The following is a 24,721-nucleotide window of genomic DNA, read 5'->3' as shown; positions in this document are numbered from 1 at the left end:
CTTCACATAAAAAGGTTTAGCCATTTCAAAATATAGTTGACTAATTTTAATTTGAGGATACACGCTAATAAAGTTTGCAAAGAATTATTTCTAAGTTGAATCCAATAAATGTTTTGTATGTAGATCGTGGTTTTTACACTACTATATTTGGGCCCAAATTGCAATAGCCACCTATTTCTTGAGTGACAGTACCATGAATTGGCTCCTATCAAATAGGTGTCAGACTTTTGCTATCACAAATTGTGATGATGAGGACATTCATCGCAAGTATGATGGATAAAGGTGTCGTAACTTGGAACATACAAGGGCAAGAGTTCATCTTCTTGCCCTCCCACTTGTGATAGTAGACCATCACAATTATGATAGTAGACCATCACAATTGCAATGGTATAATCTTCTAGTCTATTGTTAGACCAATGACTAGATGTCAGAGTCCTCTATCACAATTATGATGGTTGTGTGATAGGCATGTTATGGAAGTAACGATTATCTATTAGCATAGTCTGTCACAACTATAATTGGGATCTAACAATAATGTTGTGGGGGTAGGAATTAGGGTAGGGGCATTTTAGTGTGACTGCTACCCGTCAAAACAATTCAGAACAATTGCGATGACTTACTGAATTTTTTTTTAAAATGGTGGCAAGTAAATCCCAGTTGCATTAGTTAAGATCCCCTTTTAAATGTGGTTGTGCAATGTAATGCCCTGCCAAGGAATCCAAAAGAATTAACCTAAATTTTCACTAAGTTTGCCAAACAAATTTTTTTTTTTTTTAAAAGAAAGATAAACCATTCATATCAAACACATAGTAGTAGAAGCAATAACATACAATCAACTGTAAGCATACATAACAAGTTACATTCCTTAAGGATCCCAAGACATTGACTCACATTTGATCTAATTAATACTATGTCTAAGAACTACCACATCCACATGAAAGAATAAATAGAAAGTCCAATGTCCATAATATACATTTGTTTTGAATGCCTCTTGGCAATTAAATTCAAAATGCTCAATCATCTGTTGTACATGGCACAGGGTACGAAAGGCTTAAAAGAATATACATATGTAAAAATAAAGATACATCATCCTCATCGAATCCATGATACAAGTGCGATAAAGTAAATGAAACCAATAACATACATGATACATCCATTGATCAATAAAGATATAACAACCATCGTAAAAGATATCCATCCATCATAAAACATATCTAATCTAAGTGCGCGGTTCCTCCCAACCGTAAATAGCATCATTATATCATCATGGGTCCTAGCCATCCCTCCATACGTAACATCCCAATTCAACAAAGAGATCATTGGTATTATCATAGTAGGAATGTCACTCCTAAAACATTCTACAACATATGTAGAAAGAAATCTAACATGCTACAACATATGCATCAAAAATCTAATCATGGAAAATAAGGCATAAGATAAGTAAACAACATCATCTATCATATGCTAATCATCAATATAAGGATACATGTCCATCATCATAATTCAAGAACAGAATGAAGATAGATGCCAACAAGGAATGCATCAGCCACAGTGTCTCAGACGGATCTCAAATGGTAAGAGTGAAAAAGCACTCACTTTAATAAATCCACTTATTTTATCTTAATATATTTATATTTAAATCACATGCACACATCATGCAATCTAGAATCTTTTAATAATTCTAATATCCTTTCCACTTTTTAAATTTATTTTTGAAACTTAATTGATAAAATATTTATTAACTTAAATAATAATATTATTTAGCATTTATTTAAAAATGTACTCTAAATATATTAGTATTAAATTAAATAAATATTATCACGTTCCAAATCTAAACTTATGACTTTTATCTTCAAATTTAATTATTTTATTTAATTAATTTCCCAATTAATTAAATAAAATAAATATCATATTAATTTTCTATTAAATTAAACCATTAGTTAAATCTTTTAATTAGGCCTAATTAAGAGAAAATACACTAAAGACTCATAAAGTAAAATACGAAAACCCATCATAGCAAAACACATACAAAATCAAACCAAGGGTTAATATCACGTATGATGTCATCTGACGCGTTCAGAAGGTACTCAACTTAGATACTTGTCCTAATTTTCAATTAGGAAAAATGGCTTAAAAGGGTTGGGATTTGGACTTGATAATTTATCTCCCCTCTCTTACCATTGAGATAATGTGATAGGGTACGCTCATCCTGGCAATTTAGGGAAGTTGATACCCGATACCTGCAACCTGCATAAAATCCACGCATGTACAAGAACAATACATACTAAGCTAAACAAGCAATGGTAGGAAGTGGTGCATCATGTAGATCTCAACTAGCAAGTGACTACGACTCCCTTTCTTAACCACATTAGAAATGCCATACAGAAAGGAAACAAACACGCACACCATACACATGCAAGTATGGGGTCAGTATCCATAAGAAGACACATATGATAATAAATCAACTAACTAATCATCATTAATAATTGAAAACACTGCAATAATCATCATCCATACATGAAATATAGAATACCAAATGATCTCATCATATATTACTAATTATCATCATCATAAAATTGTCCTAAAAGAGTTTGGCAACAACAGAAAAATGCGAACTAGGGCAAGCACTACATGCAGGGCTAGGGAAATTCAAGCTAATACGTCTACACTATTTCATGTTGAAAGATTAGCAAGATTGGAGAGATTGGTTTGATGATGATATCTTACATTCATGACTGAGTTTTTCATTGATGTCAACATAGTATGTTTAATATCTTCTGTGTTATCTGACAGAAGAATAATGAAAAGATTAAGTTGGTATGGATGGCCAGTTGAGCATGATAACCACCCAAGGTTATGAAAGATACTTTGGAGTATCTGGTATATTCAGTTAATGTTAGAAGTAGAAAGGATAAGTCTAGAAGAAGGTATGTAAGTTTTGGTGATGTTTGTTCTGAGATAGAGTTTACAGAGGTGTGTTGTGGTAAACTTGTTATATCTCTTAGCAGAGTTGATATCTTGAGGATTGAGGTTGAGGACATGGAGAAGACATGTTGAGGATGACATGGCTAAGCTCACTTATCATAATATTGCATGTACAAAAATTTATTCAAGTTTCAAGGTGGAAGATTAAGGTTATCACTAAGTGTAGCGTGCTCTTAGTGAGGTCCTATAATAATTAATTGAGAAGGACTAACAGCTGACTTAGGAATTGTTTTATGGACTCAGTATAAAGGAAGGATATTTTCATTTATCATGATATATGTGGATATAATGATATGAAAATTATGAATGTTTAGAAAGCAGTAGAGAGTGTAGAATGCGAAGTTGAGCAAAGTAGTTCAGAAGTTAAGGAAACTTCATTGCCGAGGTTTTGTTGAGTGATATGAGGTTTGGTATTTGGATCCAAGGTTCATGACCTAGACTACAAGGTCTGATAGTGATTAGTCCAGTTGATAGGATAGAGAAAGCATAGAGGAAAGAAAAAGATACTAGTAAATTACTTGTTTGAGTAATGAGCTCTTCTTGTAGTTGAAATTACATGTTTGGATAATGGGCTCTTCTTGCATACATTATACCACAACTCCTAATAGAGTTGGAATCTCCTAACAGAGATTCAAAGTCTCCTAATAGGGACTCATTATACTAAATGTTGTAACAGACTCCTAACAAGGTCTATCCTCTAACAAGGAATATTTATATTGGTACATCATCTTGTGGGCATAATTCCCACTGGGGTTTTCCCTCTGATCAAGGGTTTCTCTAGTCAACATATCTAGTGTAATTGTCTATGTGCATCTTTGTATGGTTGTTGTTTACTTTGGTTGAATGGTTAAGTTTTTTTAATGAAGATAAGTGGTTTAATTATTGGATAACTTATTTACCCCCCCTTTCAGTTATCTTGGTGGACTATTGTTTCTAACAATTGGTATCAAAGCCTTAGGTCCTTGAAGAAAAAGTTTAATAGCTTTTGGAGATCCATGAAAAACATGTTTAGGAAAGATAGTTTAAAGTTTGATGGAAAAAACTATGATAGCTAGAAAGAAAACATGAATACACATTTTTTGTGTATGGGTCCAAGATATTGGATCCTAGCAAAATCAGTGAAGATAATCATTGAAGAAAAGGATTTGAAAACTTGCACCAAGACAAAAGAGATCTTTTCATGTGTGACATGATAGCTAGAGAAGCATTATTGACTAAACTTCTTGAAATTGAGTACAATCAGGTAAAATCACTTCCTACTTCACATTTGATTTGGAAAAGCTTTGCAAAATAGTTTTGAAGGTGATGCACATTCTAAGAAGTTGAGGCTACAAAGCTGGATTTGTGCATTTCAAGATGCTAAGATGATGGAAGATGAATCTATAAGAACATATATAGGCAGGATATCAAAAATTACTTTAGGTATTAAAGCTCAAGGAGGAAACAAAGAAGATGATGAGGTTATATGGAAGATATTGAAAACTCTAACACCACCATTCAAGCCAGCAGTCTAGATGATATAGTTGTTGATATCATGTACCAAGGACTTCACAAAGGAGACATTGCTTGGAAGACTTGAAGTAGTTGAGAATGAACTTAGATAGTCTGGAGAATGAACCAAAATAGAGATAGTGTTCAGTGCCTTGAACATTCAACCTAACCTATCAAGGAACACAAGTGCTAGAGGAGATTTTGCTAGTAGTAGAAAATTTGAAGAAGAAAGAAAGATTGATGAAGTAGTAGCCCTTCTGGTAAGAAGAGAAAGGGAGGTAAGAAAATATTTGTGTTGGACTTGCAATGTGTATGGTCATTATGTATCTAAGTGTTCTAAAAGGGAAAAAAAGTATAAGGGAAGTCATAAGCCCAGAAAAGATAGAGATTGTTTGTATAAAAAAGAAGATAATGATTCTAATGATCAAGCATTAAGTGCAAGTGATGGATGAAATTGGATTTATGGCAATTAAACAAGAAATTCTAGAGAAGATAGCTTTGGTATCACAAGTTGAGAAGAAATCTAAATGGATAATTGATAGCGGTTATTCACATCATATGATTGGTGATATAAAAAAGTTTGTTAATTTCATAAGTCAGGATGGAGGAATTGTTAGAGTGGGAAATAATGCAGCATGTCAAGTAAAAGGTATTGGATCTATAACTCTTGATGGTAAAACTAATACCAAGGATGTATACTTTATTGATGGTTTGAGCACAATCTTTTGAGTGTTGGAAAACTAGTAGACAAAGGTTGTCAGTTACAGTTCACAAAAAAGACATGCATGATTAGAAATAAAGATGGAAAGGTAATTGGAACAGGAACCAGAACTAGAAGTAATGTATTTTAGTTGAATCCTACAAAAATGAAGTGTTTGGTTGCAAGGGTAGATGATAGTTGGTTATGGCATAAGGGATTTTTTCATATAAACTTTGATGGTATTGTGAGGACTAGAAAAATGTTTGTTGTTAGAGATTTGCCAAAGATTGTAAAGTGTACTAACACAATTTGCAAGGAATGTATTTTGGAAAAGAATAATAGAACTTCTTTCCCCAGCAAGAAGTTTAACACTATAGAAAAGTTGGAGATTGTACATAGAGATCTCAACGGTCCTACAAAGACTAGAGGATTCTATGTTGAAAGATATTTTATGATTCTTGTTGATGATTTCTCTAGAATAATGTGGATTGCATTTCTTAAAGAGAAATCTAAGGCATTTGACAAGTTTAAGATTTTCAAGAATAGAGTTGAGAATGAATCTAATATGAAGATCAAATGTTTAAGATCAGAGGAGGAGAATTTACTTCAAATGAGTTTAACATATTTTGTGACGAAAATGGAATTCAAAGATAGCTATCAGCTCCAAGAACCCCTGAATAGAATGGCATTGCAGAGTGAAGAAACAAGTCTATAACAGAAGCAGCTGGAGCTATGTTGGTAGAAAATGATGTATCCAAGACATTTTGGAGAGAATTAGTGAATACAACAGTCTACACTATAAATAGAGTTCAAGTCGAGAAGGATACAAACAAGACATCTTACAAACTGTGGTTTGGTCACTCACCTATAGTTAAGTATTTTAGAATATTTGGAAGTAAATGTTACATTAAGAGAGATTATAACATTGGTAAGTTTGATGCTAGAAGTGATGAAGGTGTGTTTCTTGGTTATTCATTGAAAAGCAAGGCTTATAGATGTTATAATCAGAGAACTAAGACTATTATGGAAAGTGCTAATGTAAGAATTGATGAGAAGTTCATAATATAAGAGAGAATAATTGATTACAATTCAGATGATGATGTTGTTACTAAGCCAAGAAATGATGAGGTATTTCTTGAGACTAACAATGATTTCTAGAATGAAGGAGAGCAAAGGTAGAAACAAAGCTCAGAACCTTTAGTAGAACCAAGAGTTGAGATAACAACTCCTACTTCAGGATAGAACATGATAAAGAATCACCCATCCAAATAGATCATTGGAAGCAAAGACAAAGGTGTAATGAGAAGAAGCAGAGTTAATGAAGAACTATTCTTGATATCTCAAGTTGAATCGAAGAATGCAAATGAAGCATGTAAACATGATTACTAGAAACAAGCTATGAAAGAGGAATTGGAACAAATAGTAAAGAAAGAGACATGGGAATTGGTCCCAGAATACAGATAAGAATATGATAGGAACCAAATGGGTATTTAGGAACAAGATGAATGAGCAAGGAGAATTTGTAAAAAACAAAGCAAGATTGGTATGTAAAGGTTACTCACAGCAAGAAGGAAGAATAGAAGCTATAAGATTATTCTTAGCCTATGAGCACAAAACAAATTCAAAGTATATTAGATGGATGTCAAGTCAGTATTTCTGAATGGAGAACTTGAAGAAGAGGTATACATTGAGTAGCTTATATGATGTCCTTTGATAGATGACAAGGATATAGTATGTAGACTAAGGAAATCATTGTATGGATTGAACGAAGCACCCAGAACCTAGTATGCAAGGTTGGATAAGCATTTGAAAAAGCTCATATATAGCAAAGTTATGGCAGATAGTAATCTATATTGGAAAGAAATTGATAATGGTTTGATGATATTGGTAATATTAGTTAATGATATCATATTTGGAGGAAATGATGAAGAAAGTATGAGGTTTTCTAAAGAAATGAAGAAATAATTTGAAATGAGTATGATAGGAGAGATGAAATATTTCCTAGGATTGTAGATAGTACAAAATAAAGAAGGAATCTTTATTTCTCAAACTAAGTACTTGAAGGATTTACTGAAAAGGTTTGGTTTAGAAACATGTAAACCTATTGGAACACCTATGGTAACTGGACACCAGGGTATACTTTAAGAAACCCCCCCTTTAGAAATGGTGTAAAAATTTGGCGAAAGGTGTAAAACACCCAACAAAAAAGTTTAATTTTTGTGGCAAAAAAGTTTAATTTTTGTGGCAAAAAATTTCAGTTTATGAAGAAAAATTTATAATCTCCATTGGTGAATCAATCATAGTCTTTTGAACAATGTGTAAAATCTAGATGAATTGTGTTGTTTTAAAACCACAAAAATTATATACATTGGCAAAAAAAAAAAATTTATCATACTAAAATATTAATTTTTTGGGCAAATCATTTCATTGTATTAGACAGAAAATATATACATTAGAAAATAATAATAATTACAAAATTAAACATAAATTTTGTGGGCGAATTAATTCATTGTGCTACTGCTAGGCATAAAATATATACATTATAATTATATGGTTAAATTTTATAATAATATTACAATAAAATAAACTAAATCAAATTCTTACAAAATAAGTAAATTAGAAAATGTATATTGGACAGCAAAGAAACCAAAGCCAAAGGGTTTTCCAAGCCATGGGTGGAGCAGAATATCATCTACAGCAGGTTGTGGATCAAAGAGATCATTCAATAGTCAACACCAAATGCTTGCAGGGTTTCAAAGTTTACCAAAATCTCATCTACGGTAGGTTGTGGATCAAAGAGATCATTCAATAAGCAATACCAAATACTCACAAGGTTTCAAAATTTAACTTCAATTCACAAAATTTAGAATGCAACACCTCCACTTGGTTGCATTTGTCCCTTGCAAAGAAAATGTTGTGTAAAAATACTTGCTCTATGTTCAAACCTTCACCAACTCGGTAACCATAAAATTGATAGCAGATGGAAAAAAGGACATCAGACTTCAAGTTTCCCATGGGCTAATAATCTTACTGCAGTGGTTTGCTATAAATATTTTGTGTTCGTTGAAGTTTTATGTAGCTTAAAAACCTTGGAGCAATTAAATTTGTAAGATTGTGTGGAACAATAATCAATTCAAAATTTACATATTATTTACACAGAAAAATATCTAAATCCTAGTCTTTAGAAGCATATTTCTAAAACTCTCAAGTGTCTATATTTAAAATAAAAATGAGTCTTTGAGCATAGAAGATCAAATGAATCACCTAAAATTTTAATTTTAATTTTGTATAAATTAAGCAAAGATTCCAATTTTAAGATATCTAAAATTCACAAATATAAATAATTCATCAACTTTATCAACTTTAAGAGTTCCACATGAACCAATATTGAAATGTAGACAATGCTGTGATCAAGAAACAAATAAAATAAAAGTGTATATCATTCCATTAAAATATTTTATAATGGCGAATTCAATCAATATCTTTTAACAATAAATAACTTCTATATATCTTTTAACAATAAATTTAGAAAATCACTTTTAACAATAAATATCTTTTATATATTGAAAATTGTATATTGATTTTTCAAATGTTTGTATACATTCATTTGAGTTTAAAGCATTTTTATGATTAAATATTAGAAATAAAAATTTCTTGATTTTCTACTTTTGAACTATCTTGTCATGAATTCTTTTTTTAAAGACCTTAAATACTTTTTTTTAATTAATATTTATAGATTTATGTATTATTTTTACATAACCTAAATATTTCTATTTTCTATTTTAAAGTGTAAAAATTATAATTACGTTTCATTTCTAAATTGAAAACTAAAAACTATATATTTCTTTTGAAATATCTAGAGTGAATTCAGAAATTTTATCTTTTTTAATTTAATATTTATAACAACAATCAATTTACTTTTTCCTTTTCTTTAAATATATTAATAATTTTAGAATCTAAAAATTTAAAATTAGAAATTTAGAAAAAAAAAATTACAATTAAGGAAACATTAATTAAATTATATTCATCAATATACTTTCAATAAATGATTGATATTAAATAATGAAAACTAAAAAGCTAAAAATAATAATTAGCAATGTTTTATATGAATTTATTTATCTTTTTAATGTGAGAAATCTAAAATTTTCACCGTAGATTCAGTATTGGTTGAGCTCAAATCTAAATTAAGTTGTAAAAAAATGAGCACATCAAGCTTTTAAATTAGGGGTACAACAATTAAAGAACCCACCAAAATAGAGGATGTATGCACGAGATTAGCCTCCAAAAATTATCCAAAGCTAAATCTGAAACACAATTTATTTTGGTTTCACTACCAAAAGTTATAAAGAACTTGATAAAAAAAGAGGATTTCCATTTCTACCAATAACCAACATCAAAACTTTCAAGATCAAAAATATTAAAATGTGATAATGGCTCACTAACTTCCATAAAAAAATCATAGCATATTGGTTTGATTGAAATCATGGTGGAGGTAAGCCATTGAATCTATAAAACCAAATCAATATAAAACACTTTAATGTTAATAATGTTACCACTATATTTGGAGATACATGTATACTATGCAAATATAGAAACTCCCTTGAAAAAGTGTAAAATGGACATCAAGAACACCAAACTTCAACAACTTTAGCCTATTGCTGAGTAGCTATGAATTTTTTTTTCTGGTTCTAGTGTTGAATCACCATTTAAGCTCTAACTATATTCTCAAACTCTACAAAAAAACCAGATTTAAAAAATAGAGGGGCTTCTAATTTGAAAACCAATCCCTCCCAAAAACTGGAGTCAAACTTGAACATGATATATTGATTAACCTTTGCAAAACACTTGCCATATTTCAAGGATACTTCTAGAAGGCATGTAGAGAGATTACATCGGAAATTTTCTACAGATATCCCTATTTAGATGTTCAGGATAGAGAGATGATTCTGATACAAGAGAAGGGTACCAAGCATCAGTGTACAAACATGCTAGTATTACATTAATTTTTAGGGGTGAAATGGCTATTAACTGGGCTATATAAATGAGTTGTAGCTGAAAATAAGAGAGCTTAGAAATAATTCCTCTAAACTAAATATATCATCAAAGCCAAACAATAGTCAAAATCTCACTTGGACTAGAAGTCGCCACAAAATCTCTTATCTAATCCAAATAGCTAATATGAAATGCCCAAACAATTGTCCTTTCCTATCAAAAAAAGGTGAAGCTCAACTTTTTTCTTATGTCGAATGAAGATAGTACTTATCAAATAATAATTTAAGAAACAATTTGGAAGAAATATACTAATCAAAAATAGTATGATTTTCAATAAGACTTCAGAGAGAAAACCCCCACAAAACTTGATGCAGTAAAGAAAGAGCTATCTAGATTTGATTATGTGACCATTTTTTTTACATCAACATTTTGGATCACACTCCGTGATCCATCATCAGGATGTTTTTATCCTTCTCTTCTATTGTATGCATCTTGATGATGGATCACAGAGTGTGATCTGAAACGTTGATGTAAAAAAATTGGTCACACAATCAAATCCAAATAGCAAATCACAACATTGATGGATTGTGGAAATCTGATAGCTCTTAAAGAAAGAGCTACCATATGCTCTTTTAGAAGCAGAAAAATTGCAAAAAACTAAAATGAAACACAATAAAAAATAGTTTTCTCTTTTCAAAACTCTAGCCTGAAAATATAAAACCTCCTTAGGACCTTCAATAATCAGCATATCGCAGATGTAAAAGTTGATTGTTCTTCCCATTGTAGTCCTGTACCAATGTGTTTGTAAACCAATCTAACATCTTGCTATTAGCCTAAATGAAATTCACAAATGCCAAGAAAGCTAAATTCATTTCATATTTCAATTGAAAATCAATCCTAGTAGACAAGTCCTCTAGAAGTTAATTCCATAAGGTTGCCATTCATTTTAGATGTCATAAAATTACTCTACTTACCTTTGCACAAGTGCCTCAGAGGGTAACCACATGGATGGTAACATTTTCATAGAGAACAAGATGATGTAATAAGAAAATTTCAAACCATATCATAGCAACCCTTTCCAAAAAAAAATGTCACCTGCAACAATTCTAAGTGCAAATTAGTCTAAAACATGGTCCCAAGATATGTCCATTTATCTCCATCTACTCCCTTGACTGAAAACACAAGAAACTTTTACTATATACCAATTATTTTTATGGATGACAAGGGAAATGAATTAAAATTAGTGCTGAAATATAGATTGTGTACTAGCATCATGCTTTGCCCTTAGACTAGAGTTTTTCTTGAATAATAAAATTGATAGCTATTACGAGTCCCTCACCCTTGTATCAATGAACCATACAAACCAAGCATTAACTCCATAAAAGGGTACAATGCCAAAATATAATACTTGTGATAACAGTTCTACAGCATTTAAAAATGAGAAACTATAAGTCAAAACATCTAAAACTCACCATCAAGGGAAAACCCCCGATGATGAATTCTATGACTTCTATGTGCAAGGCAGAGGTTTGAGCAATGAGTAAGTCTGATAAAATGTTTGGTTGGCAGTTTAACAAAAAGATCTGATAGTAATTAGAGGGATAAGCTCGGGGAAAGAACAATTGGCACCATAAACTATGCATTGAACAGAGGAGCAGGCTACAAATATTAGGTAGATATTTTCAAGGAAAGCATGATGAGAATGAAGCATCTATACCTCTTAGACTGACCAATTTGACAAAAGTAATCTTCGTGTTACAATGTAATGTTCACTGTTGCCCACTGTATGCAATTTAGAATTTTTCCCGAAAGTAGCAAAATGAAAATAGAAAATAAGATGTAAACATAATCAATAACAATCCATCATCTAGAACTAGTAAATCAACACCTTGCAAAACTAGTCCGATGATAGCAGCATCGTCCATATACATGAGCAAAGCAAGAAAAAGAGTAACTGATAAAAACCCAATTTCCATTACTCTGTCAACCTTGTTATTACAAAAAAAAGAAAGGCCCACTTTGAACATACATAGAAACCATCTTTAAATAGCGGAAACAATGAACACCGACAAGAGGTAAACCATAAAATCTAGAAATGAATACATGAAAGAAAAACATAAATTGCACTCACCGATTTCTCAGCTTCTGACCCCAAAAAAAGCTTTGATAGAAGCAGAGAGCAGCCAAAACCTTGCAAATGACTAGGGTATGCTCTAGAAATGGCAAATGGGAACTAAATCCAATTATAATATTTAACCCCGCCTTTGAATGTTGCATCCAACAAAGCCAACCTAAGGATTTAATGTGGCATTTAATAGTCATTATGAACACGCTAAATATTCAAGTGTGTAAACTTGTCCTCCTAAAAAGCTTGACAGCTATTTTGTTCTTGAAATGTGGAAGCTTCTTCTTTTTTAATTTTTAATATATAAAATTAATTAAACCACTAGGAAAATGTAGCCGACCAATAGGAGAAATCAAAAAATCAAATAAATTTAAAAACTAGACATATCAAATACGATGGGCCATAGGATATGTTACTCTTTTCTAAAATTTGAATGGATGACTAATGTTTATAATTCATATGAAAACATTACTCTCTGCCTTTTTAAAGGTAGGGACTAGCAAAGAAGGGTTTGTTCATTTTGATAGTAACAACCATTCTAACAATGAAAAACAAAGGATCTGATTCCTTTATGTTAGTCTCAATACTTAGAAAAAGTGCATGTATTATGTACTGACACAAGAACCATACAATGAGCACTCATATCATGTAACCCTTGAAGTCTTTTCTAATGCTAGATGCAAAACATCGCAAAAACTTGAATGATGCTAGGCCTATAATGTATCTAGAAAGTTCAGTAACTAGCGAATAACTACAACTGGTCTTTTAGTGACAAGAATTTTCGTATGCAAACCTAACTCTACATTGTCAAATATCCCACCATGAACAAACAACATAAACATCCAAACAAAATGTTGATTCCAAAGGAACATAGATAGAATGTGGAATTGATAATAGAAAGGCATTGGATTATAGGAGTCTGGCTCTACAATTCCATTATGAATAAACCCTACAAACAAATAAACACATCCAAGGATTTATACTGGTCCTAATACATTTAAGCCATCAAGTAAAAGTGTGAATTGGTTATTGAATGAGAATTTACATACATGAGGAAAATTATGTGTTGTATTGCCCATAAGAAACACACGCCAAGAATCTTGACTTTGTTCTATTGTCCATTGTAAACTAAACAAATGCCAAGATATTTTCATGTTGCTCCTCACACAATAAACATATAAATAAAATGCTAATCCCAGGGGAACATATAGAAAATATGGAGCTGATAGTAGATAAGTATTTGATTATAAGAATCTGGCTCTAAAACTCCATTGCAAATAAACCCTATAAATGAATAGAAGCATAGATGAACTATTAGCCGAGTTTTTTGGCCTGACAAGTTTTTACAAGTTTTACTGGCACCAAAAACTCTCCAAATTTTGGGAATGTATCAGGTAGATAGGTCTCTATAAACATTGGATATAGCATAGGTACTATTTTATCTTGGAAGTGCTAGTAAAATGATTTACATCAGCTCTACAATGTTCTAGATTCAAAATATTGTCATTGGACAAGCAACTAAACATTGATGTCAATCATAGTACTCATCACAGTGGAAGACATTTCCTCAAGCAAAAAGAACAACAATACAAATCAACCTTCATAAATGAAATTACATCTACCATGGTCAGGTATCGAGCATACATGATATAGTTGTCTATAGAATGGAGAAAATGGGTTGTACGAATCCTAATGGGCCAAGACATATTAAGTCAATTTTTCAAAAAAAAAAAGAAATTGAGGAAATTGGCAAAGGCATGGAAAATAAAAAAATAGATATCAGGGAGTGCATAGAAGATTTATCAAACATGTAGAACATCCTTCTAGATCTTGATCAAAACATAACACTATAGATTTATATGCAAATATAATATTGTAAAATGTCATAACTATCACAAATAACCATAAAACTAAAACTTTATATTTCATTATAAATATGTATGAATGATCCTATCAAAATTGTCATGTTCAAGACAAAATACAATAAAACCAATATTCATTACAAAATATCTCTTTCATTTAGTAACTTAAAAGAAATGCAATGATTATATTAGACATGACATGATGTCTACTTGTATTCTTTCGCTTTGCAACATCTATCTTTCTAATCTTTGGTAATACCAAGATGAAACATTTGATATATGTTTCTCTTTTTACTGAGCTTAGTCACTTTATTGAATCATGTCCTCTGGTAAACACACAATTGAAAGGTGACAAAGAGTGATTAATGTAGTTGTCATCAAGGCCAACATAGCATGAAGTAACAAGTAACTCTTGCTAACAAATCCATATGAATTAACATTTAATTATTGCTAACAAGTCCAGACTGAGAAAAGGCATCACATCCCTGCATCAAAGACCAAGTCAATGATCATCATGGATCATGCACAAAAAGAAATCAACCAAATTTAGATTCTATAAAGATGCACATACATTGTAACTATCTATTGACATATTCAAATATTCAAATCAAGATGTTGTTTTATATTGATCACATACTTGGCTACATGTCATGCATAAAACTGCCATCACTGGAGAATTGATATGGCTGAGTTAAGTCAAGAAAAATTTTGGACTGAGGAAGCCAATTGATTGCATAACCTGCACCACTTGTAAAATATTCTCTTAAGAATTCAAACAAGGCTTATAAATCTCTATGACTAAAATAGGATAACACCAAGTGCTGAATTAGAAACCACACAAATTTAGTTATGTAATTCTCAGTGCTGCAACATCATTTCAGACTAGTATATGTAATTCGAAGCACTAAAAAAGTCATTTACAAATTGGTACATGCAATAGAGTAACAAATATCTTGAACTCTATTTTTTGTAAATTGTAATTGTAATATGATTGAATATGGAAGAACTAAAGTAGAGTATAGTTATAAATACCTTGGAACTGAATGCTAAATCACTCCATTGACTCAGTCTCAAATGTGATGCTTCTATATCCCATATAGACTCCAAATCATAAAACTAACTAGTACTAATAGGTTCCTCTTCATTCTGAGTCAGGTATTCAAAATCCATAAAATCTTCATCTTCATTCTGACTTTGAGACCTAAATTCATCATTTATGTTGGAATCAACAATAGCACCACCATCTTTTGAAGTGTTGCAAAGGCCTCATCTTTCACATGTGGAATTCCAAATGGCCAATGACCTATCATAAGAAAAATCTCTAACATTGTATTGAGTTACAAACAACCTCAAGCAAGTTTCCAAATTTTTGTCTAGTTTGTTTCTGACCTTTGATTTCAAAAACCCCAATGCACTAAAAACTCTCTATTTGACATAAATCAGCAAGTTTGAAATATTATGATATTAAAGTATGCAATACTTCACTCTAAATTATCCTTTTCTAGAGCCTTGTTATTGCACCAGGATCGAATGGATTCTCAAAGTTTTCCATCTGGTGTTTCATACACAATGCAAAATGTTTAAATTGTTTTTTAAGATTATTTGACTCTAAGATTCCTTGTATTGGTTGTCCATTGCAATTTTTATGCTTTAAAAATTGTGTTATCAATTCATCAAGCTTACTATGAAACAACTTTGCATCACTTGGATTATCTCTGAAGTGTTTCCAAAATTGAGGAAACACACAACTCATGGCTTCAAGAATTTCTTCTCAAGGGAATCTTTCATGAATCTCACTTGAAATTTGGTAGGAAATAGACTTCACATTTTCACTAACAGATTTAACAATCTTGTCAAAATCATCCTTTCTAACTGGTAGTACTCTGCCTCTTTTGGTTGTCTTAGATTGGTACATTGGTATTTGAAATCCTTTCACAAACATACATAGCTCATTTTTTGCATTGAATTGTAAAAAATTCTCAGTGTGATTCAAATCTGTAATTATCTTCCACCTTGAAAAAATTGGGCTGTGACTTGTGAGATCTAAATACAAAGAATCTAGAGCCATGCATGTCATTTTACATAAATCACTATACTCATGAATATACATAGTTCTATCTTGGGCTTTCTTAATAAGTTTTTTCATTAAATCCAGCATGGGGAGAAGACTAGCTAAAGTTAATAGGCTCTTTATATCACTTAACTTATTTAACAAATCAGGAGCTTTGTCTACTGTAATGTGTTGCTCATATATAACTCCAATCAAGGATTGATATTCTACTAGAACTCATTCTACTAGTCCATGCAAAGATATCCATCTGGTCTCAACTTCCTTGAGAATATTATTTCCTATTATTACTCCCTCAGAAAAAATCTTAAACTCTGCAAAACATTTAGGACTTTTGCAAAAGTAGGAGTGGAGTTCATGGATTAGATCTTCAACGTTTGACATAGTAGGAAAACTACTTACAATCTTATATGCTAAATTCATTCGGTGGGCCATGTAGTGTATACCAAGCATGTAAGGTGCAATACTAGTTTGTAATCTTGCACAAAGACTAGTCCTTTGCCCTTGCATTACTACAACTCCATCAGCTCCGACACACACTAACTTCTTGGAAATTGTCAAGTCATCCATACCAGCAATTTCATTCAAAGTTTTCTTAACTTCTAAATATAAATTTTCTACAGTTGAATTGGCCCTCATTTTATGAACACAAAGTAGATGAGCTTGACAAACATGTTCTTTTACAATATATACATTCATACATACCCAAGCAGTGTTATCTATTGTAGTGACTTCATCTAAGGATAATGAAATGAACTTGGATTCTTTTACTCTCTCCTATACATTTTTCTTTTCCACCTCAGCAAGACAACTTTCCATTTCCCATCTAGCATATATTGACCAATGTGACATAGGATAGTGAGAAACTCTCAAAAAAGATAATAAATTACTATATTCTGAAAAGTCTCTCATAGGACACCCTCTAGATAGAATATGAAAAATAACACTCATTTGAATGGTCTTTGCCAAGTTTGCATCATTGGTTGCATTTTGAAGCCTAGCCTTGATTAGATTGCCACTACCAATTACCACTATTTTCTTGAAATGCTCTTCATATTCTATCGCATACTTAACATGAAGGAATTCTTCCTTTGATTTTTGTCTCACTGCCACTACTTCCTTTCCATCTATGATTTGTTTTTCATAAACCTTACAAATATATTTTTCTATAGTGTCAAGCTTTAGCTGAAACTTTTTCTCTCTTTTAGTTTTCCAAGTACAAATTGTACACTTGCATTCTATTGGTGGTTCATCATTATTTGTGACTGGTTCAATAAACCACTACTCTGCTACCCAATCAACCTAGAAATTCCTTTTCATTTCCCACTCCCTCCCCATTTTTACATTCCTTTTTCTTTTCTTCCTACCAACATCAATATTATCTTTTGTTGTTTGAACATTGTTATCTCGGTTTGATGCATTTTGATTTAACTAAATAACAACCCCATCTTTTGGTGGTGGTGAGTTATTGTGATTTCCTTCTACACTTGTAGTTGCACAAGTTGGTGGACCAGAAAGGCTTTATGGTAGTATCTCTAAGTTTTGGGCATTTTGATGTAAGATTAATCCCTTCATTGCCCTTGGGGGTCTTACCCTTGTCAACATGTAGCCTTCCATTGACAACCCCTTCAATTTCACTTCCCTGAGACTGAGTAGTATTAGTTAGAGACTCACCCTCCCTTGACATCTCAATCCACTGACTATCCATTTACTTCCCTGAGAAGTGAAAATAAGTAGTATTAGTTTTATAGTAGGAATTAAAATTAATTAATAATAGCAATACTATGAAGTGGAAAGAAATTATTACCTACCTTGGTCCTTTATACTTTCTCTGGAATTCTATTTTTTGTGTAATGTGTTGCGAGATTGTAACTCTAATCTCTCGCCTACACATTGTCTACCAAAATATACATCAAAATTTTTGCATAAACCAAAATATACAATCCAACTAAAATCAGAAACCTACAAAGAGCTACTCCACCATAACTAAGATAATTTCTAAGGGATGGATAAAATCTTAATCTAAATTAGAATCATAAAATCACTTAAATTCTACCCATATTTTCTATAATTAAAGGATGGAGATTGCATACCATATTAGTACAAGTGATGATAAAAAAAGGATATCTGAGTCAAGTGATATATTAGAAAGTGTAAGAGATGAGAGTTAAGGTTATGAGGCAGATTTCATGAAAAAAAGAAGTCAACATACTCTTAATGTTATGTACAAAGATATCAATGAAAGTCATGTTAAATTGTGTTGTACTAAGATAGTAGAGTCCAGTGTCCCAACTCCAAGGAAAATAACAAACATAGAGAGTACAAGGAGGGATATAAAAATAGAAGGAGCCTCATTCAAGAAACAAATGTTTGGAGGAGGTTCATCATGTCAAAATGCTATATCTAGGACTCAAAAAATAGCATACCCTATTGAAACAAAACAACTTGCCATCTCAATGCTCCAACTAGCCACATGTTCTAATGATAGCATCTACTGAGACTAATTAGTTCTTTTTAGCAAAACACGGATTTACTATTGAGAGGGGGTGAATCAATAAAATAAATTTTAAACTTTTATGCAATTAATTCTTTGATTAAATTTCTTCAAATTGAATATTAAAATAAAAGCACCAAATGACTGAAGAAGGGCACAACACAAAAAGGGCAATGCACCAAGATATGATGTGGGAATCCAGAATGGGTAAAAAAATTGCCATGAGAATTGCTGCTAGGATCTACTATCTTTATCTAGCATCACAAAGTTCACATACAATGATTAGGAGCACCAACCCTAAGGAGTCATCAAACCCTTTTATATGAGCACCAAATAAGCATCCAAACTCTTTTTCAAGACTTACTAACATTTTTTATGCAAAATCCATTGCCTACTTATGGTTATAGAAAGGCATAAACTATAATCTCAATTTACAGATATTGAATTAATACCTGAATTGTTGTGTCAACCTAAAACCATCTTATTGTGGAAACTTCCTCATCATGGTTCCTTTCTTTAAAGGTATTTATGAAATACAAACCATATCTTCATAAATTTTGAATAAGTGATATGTTTGTTCATTTCACATTCATATTCATTCTATCTTACATGGTTGTATATCTAAGAATACTTATCAATTGAATACTGAAAACAAGTTCACCACATTTGCAAAGTATTACGTTGTTGTTCCTATAACACAGCTAATGCTCTAATTCAATCTATCACTAGGACATTTAATCTCATCTCCATTAATATATATTCCTATGAATAGATTTAGGTATGCTACATTATTTCTTTCTTGTGTTGGCTATGAATTCATTCAAAAGTTCACTTCTTCCTTATTATATCTTATTCTCTAAGACTTTTCTTCCTAGGATGTTTTTGTGCATTTGTAACTTCTCAAAACCTGTATATTTGTTAATGTTTACTAAAATTTTGATCATGTTCTAATACAAGGCACATATAATTGTTCATTAATCTTAATAACAAATCTGTAAAACAACGTCTACCAAAGAATAGGTGACATAGCATATGAACTGAACCTACCGAAGAGCAGCAAGATACATAAATTTGCCATCTATCAGACCTCAAAAAGGCTCTAAGGTAGAAAGTTCATTTTAGTTGAACTTCAACCTCTTGGTGAAGACAGCAAGTTGGTCTTGGTTCTAAATGAAGTTATGGATATTAAGGAGAAGAATTTAAGAAGCAAAACCAATCAAGGAATATGTTATCAAGGAATATTTTAAAGAGAAATTTATATAAGTTATGTTAAATAATTTTAAAAACTGACATTATAAAGTAATCAATTGAAATCAAAAACACTCTTGTACAAAATGTGAAACTAACATTTATTATTATGTTAATGTTTGGGGATTTATGCAAAGATATGCATTGGAGTTTTAATTATTTTAATTCCAGGGCTTCTTAGTAGAATTCTCAGGTTCAGAATCAGGAGTCTATCTTAAATAGTGAGAGACCTGTCCTAGGTGGATTGGAGAAATCAATCAGATTTCATCAAAATGGACTTTGTAGAGTCAAGAGATTTCAATCATTCAATAGTAGGTATCTATTTTTTAAAAATTATACTAGTGAATCAAGGTTATATTTATATGAAATATATTTTGGCCTATGTTTGTATTATAATGAGCTTTTAGATTCTGTAATTCAATAAGGAGTGAACAAGAGATTAGAAAATCACATGTCTGAGTGTATAATCATGACAATTATCTACAAAAAATATTCAAAAGGTACCTTGAATATAGTATTTTACTACATTGTAAGAAGTATGTATTTGGTGTTGAAGAAGAGTTGTTGGGACACATTGTATCAAAGGAAGGAAAATGGATAGATCCAAAAAGTGTGAAAGTTATTGATCTTTTCCTTTGAAAAGAAAAGCAAAGCCATTTTGACAATGCTAATGAAGGAATAGTCAAACATGTGGTGCAAGGAACTAGCTAATGCATTTGTATGATTAAGGAAGCACTGGTCTTGGCAAGTCTAGATTACTTCAAACCTTCCCTACTTTTCTCTTTTGTTTTAATTTGCACCATTGTCTATGTGTTTCTTCAATAGGGAAAGGATGATCAAGAATAGTCCATTGCCTCCTTGACCTCTCAATTATCATGCTGGTGATGGATCACAGAGTCCCATCCAAAATGTTCATGGTAAAAATCTCTACGCTATCTAACCCAGAAACATTTTGTACTAGTCTATTATCTTCATTAACAAAACCTTACAAGGTGCAAAACTAGAATATTCAACCAAGAAAAACATGCATACACACTTGTCAAGGCAATCAAGAACTTTAGATCATATCTCATGGATTCAAAAAAATTTGCCTCTGTGCCATAGACAATTGTAAAGGATATCTTCAACCAACAAGAGGCATTAGGCAAATAATAAAGCTAGTTTGTGTTAGAGTAAATAATTAATTATTAATTATTTATTCTATTGCTTAAGCTTACTTAGGTCATGCATTTATTTAATATTTCATATTTAATGCATGTAGTGGTTAGTTGTTGACAACACGGGAGTTTGTTCCCTTCTTGTTGTCACACTTATCTTCTACCACCTTCCAGCTTGTTTTACAAGCTTCCATGAGCTCTTTATATTCGGGCTCTCTCTCATTGTATTAACAACAACATTAACATCACATCATTTCTTATTGTAAATACATTTCTTCTTGTGTTTGCATTATGATGGCTCTCATGTCCATTTAGGGTTTTGCCCGTGCTCCATGCTCTTCCCTTCTATGGCTTCTCTTTGACAGGTTTCGCATGCAGGTGATTTTGGGTGTCTTTGGAGTTGGCTTTCCTCAACTCCAACATGGTATCAGAGCCTTCCTGCTGCAGCTTCATTGAAGAAGTTTTGAAGCTGTGATTTGAAGTCACAAACCCTAGTTTGTTTGTGCAATTTTTCTTCAAATCAGGGGATCACCAAATTTTTGGAGCACTTTGGGCCCAAACGGACATCACCAATGGATCCGGAAGGCCGTTTGCAGTCAGGATTCATATAAATTTTTTCAATTTTGGAGACAGAGCTCTGGGAGGCAATCTTTTTTTCTTGCAGGGGTCTGTCGTACGGTCGTACAAACGCAGCGACGGATTTTTTTTAAAAATATATATATATTTTCGAGCACACCGCCGCCACGCCACCGCGGGGCCACCGCCGCGCCACCTGCGCGCAGCCCGCAGTGGCTGCAGCAAGCAGCGCCGCCCGCGCTCCGCCGCGGCCCGGCCGCCTCCTGGCTGCCACCCTCCGCCGGCGGCTCCTCCGTGTTCGCTGCCCTGCGGCCACCTCCTCCTGGTTCCGCCACCCCTGCAGCTGCCTCTGCCCGCCAACTGTGCAGACCACTCTGCAGCCGCGTCAGCACTTTTTCAGCCACTGCGGGGGTGACACGTGGCGTGGGCGCCACGTGGACCCGCCATGTCACCCCTGCCACGTCAGCCATGTGGCACTCTTTTTTGCTGCAACGGCCACCAAACCATCAAATTTTTTCCCGTTAAATGCTGACGTCAACATGCATCATCCATCCTTGCATTCACCTCTCCTGATTCACTTTTGGACCTACTTGTGATTTTTTGGCCATAACTTTTGCATACGGAGGTATTTTTTCGATCCGAAAGAAGCGCCGGAAAGCTGGTTCCGAGACGGAGACTTTGGTGTAGGTATTTTTTGATTTTGATGCATTTTTTTGCCCTTTTTTTTCTGTTGAAGTCCGAAGTCCTATTTTTGACTCCGGCATGCATATCTTTTGCGTCCCATGTCTGTTTTTTGAAAACTTTATATTTCTGGAAAGCTGGTTCTGTGTTCTTTTCAGAAATATAGTCCTTTTTTTTCATTTTTGGCCTCTGCTCTTTCTATCATAGTTTTGGCATTTTAGCTCTATGGTGGATATTTTGAGTGTTTTAGGCCCGAGGATCATTTTCCTGGCATGGTTTGCTTTCTTTTCGGCTGTACTTTCTCTTGGTTCAGCTCTTTTTCAGTTATGATCATTGTAGCTATCTTTTTGAAGCACTTTTTTTGTTTCACACTGAGATAAAGTGTCACTTTTGCATTTCGGGAGTCATGAACGTTTTTTTGAGTCAGCTGTGCATGCACTATTTCATAAAGCACCATGGGGGGGATTATTTGTTTTCTGTTTTAGGCATTCTCCCTTTGTCAAGTGAGTGTCCCTTCCATGACATTAGCCCATGCAGAGTCAGTTAGACCATGTCTTTATCGGTGTCTGTACCTCTTTCCCTCTCTCCTCGTTCTTGGTTCGTTTGCAGGAGATTTTGGCTCACCTTCTCAGTTGCCTGTCATCACACCCCGTCTGCATTAAGGGGGGGTTATGTTGTTGTTCTAATGCATCCTTGGTTCGATGGTTCGATAGTGTGAACTATGTATTTAGTGGTTGATCCTATATACAAGGCGATTGCAGTGGCTGGCTACCTATGCATTTCGGTGAGATGGATCATCTACCATATAGACATGCTCGGTTCGTGCCTTCTTCTTCCATGGAGGTTCTTCTGATTAGCAGTTTGACAGATTTGCAGCTTCTTCATGCTTCAGTGATGCTGCTTCTTCATGATCACTCTTTGTTCCTATTTTAGGGGACAATTTCCCTAGTTGGAGACTTCTTCAACTCTTCACTGGGTTCTTACCTCTTTTTAGGGGAGGGTTTTTCCCATGTGGTTTTCTCTCTTTCCCTGCTTACAGAGGTTGCATTTTCTTGCATTGTACTTGGGTACCTAACATGGCCTCGTTGCCGGGACCCATTATGCATTTCATCTTAGTTTTGTGAGCTTAAGGCATTTCCCTAAGTTGCACTTAAGGGGGGGTGTTAGAGTAAATAATTAATTATTAATTATTTATTCTATTGCTTAAGCTTACTTAGGTCATGCATTTATTTAATATTTCATATTTAATGCATGTAGTGGTTAGTTGTTGACAACACGGGAGTTTGTTCCCTTCTTGTTGTCACACTTATCTTCTACCACCTTCCAGCTTGTTCTACAAGCTTCCATGAGCTCTTTATATTCAGGCTCTCTCTCATTGTATTAACAACAACATTAACATCACATCATTTCTTATTGTAAATACATTTCTTCTTGTATTTGCATTATGATGGCTCTCATGTCCGTTTAGGGTTTTACCCGTGCTCCATGCTCTTCCCTTCTATGGCTTCTCTTTGACAGGTTTCACATGCAGGTGATTTTGGGCGTCTTCGGAGTTGGCTTTCCTCAACTCCAACAGTTTGAATAGTCCTCAATAAGCATGAGGTAATATTATGCCAAATACAAATCAAAGGGGCTCAATATAATAGCATGGGAAGAATCATAGTTGTGTCTATTTGATACACAATAGACAGGAAGCTTTCTTTAATAACTCCCAAGTCGATGACCTGAATAGAGAAGCCATCAGTAGATGCCTATACAAAGTCATAGAGCCATTAAGGAGTGTGATTAAATGGTTATTGGCCTTGGGCTAGCATGGTATTCACAGGAGTGTATGAGATGTTGATCCCAAACTACAGAATAGAGCATACAAGCATTTAATAATGCTCACAGAATAGATTCATATCAATTCATTAGCACTTGACGTTACTACACATATTTATTCCTTGTCTAAGGTCAAACAAAACATATATCTCTAGCATCATAGAACAAAGCAGAGAGAAAAACCATTCTATTTCTAAAGTGAACCAGCAGTAGGTGAACAGTAATAAGGAAACCCAATATTGGGCAGAGCTGAATCACATGGTCAAATTCGCTAAAAACTATTTTTTCAAACCCGCTATTCTAACAATTAACCACATGGGGCAAACTAAAATAGAAAGAACACACTGTTGTATAGTCTATAGTAGCCATGAACAAAACATAATGAAATTATATATGCAACCGATACCATTCTATTTCAAAATTCAAACAATACCATTCTATTTCAAACAAATTGTAACATTTAGGAGGCAAGATTTCTTCAGTTGATGAAATGGAACATATTCATCAACTGAAGAAATCTT

General features: G+C 33.0%; 1 pseudogene; it reads left to right on the top strand.

Annotated features, from left to right (window-relative positions):
- Positions 1-7,799: 7,799 nt before the first annotated feature.
- The window catches only part of LOC149530484 (putative polyamine transporter At3g13620), a 46,729-nt pseudogene continuing 29,807 nt past the window's right edge, over positions 7,800-24,721 (top strand).

This window comes from Cupressus sempervirens, chromosome 11 (genome assembly GCF_028749045.1).
Source record: "Cupressus sempervirens isolate cs-2001-9-10 chromosome 11, ASM2874904v1, whole genome shotgun sequence".
Lineage (NCBI taxonomy): Eukaryota > Viridiplantae > Streptophyta > Pinopsida > Cupressales > Cupressaceae > Cupressus > Cupressus sempervirens.
The sequence above is the reverse complement of the archived record's forward strand: the minus strand, read 5'-3'. Positions and strand labels throughout refer to the sequence as shown.